Source organism: Nicotiana tomentosiformis, chromosome 8 (assembly GCF_000390325.3).
Source record: "Nicotiana tomentosiformis chromosome 8, ASM39032v3, whole genome shotgun sequence".
NCBI classification, from domain to species: Eukaryota; Viridiplantae; Streptophyta; class Magnoliopsida; order Solanales; family Solanaceae; genus Nicotiana; species Nicotiana tomentosiformis.
In genome coordinates, this window is record NC_090819.1 from 120,434,486 (window position 1) to 120,438,334 (window position 3,849).

Below are 3,849 nucleotides of genomic sequence, written 5' to 3' on the forward strand. Positions count from 1 at the left end.
GCAGATATGGAGGGAGACCTTGATGTTATTCTTCAGAGCTTCTTTAGTATTTCCTTCTCTTTAGTTGATGTACTTTCAGCCTTAGTGATTTCTTCTCCCTTCAAACGAGGGGTGTGGACTCTTTATGTAGGCACGTGGTGGAGTAGCCCCCAAGAAAATCCTCACGGGCCATTGGGCTTGGAGCTTTATATGGGTCGATCCATTCGGTAGCCCAATAAAATGGGCTAGTTCAATAATATTGGACTATTTAAATCAGTTTAATTAGATTTAAATAAATAACACAATTATACTATTCCAAAATATTTGATTGGACCAATATATGATAAAATCGAAATTTCTTATAGATTTAAACTTACTAAAATTTTAATTGTCTACAAACACAAACTTAAATACATACTTCAGAATCTATTCTTTAACTCAGAATTCATGACATTGAAGTCCAGCATTTTTGCCATTGGTTATTGCATCTAATTTCTAGCATAAACGAAGACGTAAGGTGTTTTAATTAAATTGTTTTGTTAAAACAAAATGTGCATATTTAGAAACTATATTCGGTAAAACAGAATTTCATAAATATAGTTAAAAATTTAAAAGTTGTTTGGATGTAATAGTTCTGTAGTTTCTGGGATGGAGGGAGTATATATTCAGTTTTAGAAAAAATATAGCATCCAACCATTCTGGAATTGGTCCAAAAATCTATTGTGGGAAACTATCGAAACTCGGAGTACTCACTTAGTGCAAAATATTTTGTTAAATGTTTTGAGAAAGATTGTGAAATCCCCGCTTCATATAATTTCATTAACCTAGCAAATTTTCCCTTTTTTAATCAAAATAAAATTCTAACTCAGAAGAAAACCTTTTTTTATTTTTATTTTTCATCAATCTAAAAGGAAACCAAGTACGTGGTTTTATGGGAGGACCTGACAGTTTTTCCCATCATTTAATTTTTTTTTTAAAGAATTTTATTCCAAAAAGTCTCTAACAGTCAGCGACCATTACAAAGAAAAATTCAGTTCTCTTACTCATGGATTTCTTTTCATATGCTGTTTAAAAAAAAAAAAAAAAAAAAGGATCTGTAACAGTTCTGTACTATTTTCTTGAACATTTATTTATGTCAATTGAAGTGTCTCAAATTTCAATGAAATTGATATTGGAAGTTGGACCAAATTCATTGTATCCCCTACTTTAAGTAAAAAAAACTAGTATATAATATTCAGAAAATATTATAAATGAAAAATAGTAAAGACATATGATACTTCTTTTAATTAGTTTTGTCTTACCATTCAAAAAAACTAATTTTACATATAGCACTGATTCTAAGATGGAACTTTGTCTATGCAAAAGTGGATTTTTTTTTTTTTTGCAATCGAATAGATAGTTTTTTAAGTAATACATGTTTGAAAATTCAATAATATATTAATAAAATCACAAAAGTATGAATATATTTATTAGAATTAGAACCAAGATGAACTGCATATTTTATTATCAAGGTGTAAGGAATATTAGTAGACGATTCTTTCTGTATAATAGTGATTTGAAAATTGGAATGAAATGAGATCGTTCGAAAAGTATTTTTTCAGATTCTATTTAAAAATATAGATTGATATTTTTAAAAAAGTTTCAATATTTTGATTTAGTTATTTATTATTAATTAATTAAGAAATAAGTTATATATGGTTTTTTTGGTTATACCATATGGCTGAATTAGTTAATAGTTAATTAGGCAATACGTTACATGTGGCTAATTTTAAGGGTGTCACTTGGCTCAAGGAAAGGGTTTTTTTTTTCTTATTATTATTATTATTATTATTATTATTATTATTATTATTATTATTATTATTATTATTATTGTCAATTAATGATGATTAGAGAAAAATAAATGAAAATAAAATAAGTGATAAACATCCATATTTTAATTTGAATAGAGTTGAGAGCTACTCTAATCTTAACATATAGATTCAATTTTTTTTACATTTCATTTAAAAAGAATAAAAATTGTAATTGTTTCTATAAAATTGTAGTTAGATTTTATTGACTATGAAACTTTAAATATCCAATAGTAATTTTTTATTTCTAAAATTATTTTTAATATTGTCCTAAACTTGAAGAACCGACGAAAATATAAAAATCAATTGCTGCGATGTACTCCATTTGAATGGATAACAGTGATTTGAAATTGGGGGAAAAATGAGATCGTTGGAAAAGTTTTCTTTTCAGATTCTTTTTAAAAATATAGATAGATATTTTATTAAAATTTTCAATATTTTGATCTAGTTATTTATTATTAATTAATTAAGAAATAAGTTATATGTGGCTTTTTCTGATTATGCTATATGACTGAATAGGTAATAGTTGTTACATGTCCTAAACTTGAAGAACCACAGAAAATATAGAAATCAACTGCTGAGATGCACTCAATTTGAATGGATAAAAGTTATTTGAAATTTGGAGTAAAATGAGACCGGGGGGATTTTTTTTTTTGTTTTAGATTCTTTTTAAAAATATAGATAGATACTTTATTAAAATTTTCAATATTTTGATTTAGTTATTTATTATTAATTAATTAAGAAATATGTTATATGTGGCTTTTTTTGTTATGCCATATGGCTAAATTAGCTATTAGTTAATAGTTAATTATTTAATACGTTACATGTGGCTAATTTTAAGGGTGTCATTTGGTTTAAGAAGAAAATTTTTTAAAAAACATTTTATTAATAGTTTGTTTACTCAAAAAATCGGATAACGTTAAATTTAGATATGGTTCTAAGGGTGTGCAAATTTCTTTGATACAAAATGACGATACATGTATTTTTTGCTATGAAATGGGAAATGATGGACGGGAAGACTGAAAAATATTAGAAGAATAAGCACCATGCCCTCCTGCCCTATTGCAGTCTATCTCCCTTTTTATAGTAGAGGGTCACTACTTTATTTGTAATAACATAATAAAATAATACATATAGTGGAGGACCCATGATGGTTTGTCTCTGCCTTGGTTCCCACCAAGATTCTCTCCCTCGGTGCGGTTGTAATGGCTCTTGTCTGCAAGCTTAGCACTGACTCGAGCTCGGTGTTAGATCGAACACCCAGTCTTAGTTCGAGCTCGATTCTGCCTTGGGGCATCGATATTCGGGGCCTGTGTCGATCAGTGTTGCCCTGTAGTCCGATTCGGACACGGGCTCGATAACGAAATCGAGTTTTGCCGTCGATTTGTCTTATAGTTCGAAGCTCGACGCCCCTACTTCGGAATTCGTCCGAGCTTATCGCATGGATACCCTACGATTGAAACGTCATTGTCTCGACCAGTCTTTATGACTGAGAACCGATTTTGACCGTACACAGATAGTCCCCTCGTTTCTCGAAAAGGATGTGGCGAGGAACGATATGATTTCCCTGCGACTCGATCAAGTTTATGCTGACGTTTCTATTGACCCCAACCATAACATATGTAATGCTCGATCATCTTATGTGTCTTTATAGTCCCCGACTTTATCGAGGATACCCGAATTTTTTCTTCCCCTGTGGGAATTGCCAGTTATCTTCGGTCCTTGGTGACCGGAGAAGATCAATCAGTGATGAATGCGGAGGGGCTTCCTGTCTTTTCAACGAGGCCCAACATGCTTTGAATCGGGTAACTTCTTATGGCGTTTTCGCCACTTCTTTTACACAGAGTTGTAGGTAATTCTAATATTTCTCCTTTTGTTTGCAGGCTTCGATGTTGCATCACGAGGCTTTTTCTCCGAATTAGGGAGGAGCATGATGCCGAGGTTCGGAGCCTCACTGAGAAGAGTGACTCGTAATGGTCGAGTGAGTGATTGTTTGAACTCGAAATAAAGGTAGCCCGTAGGC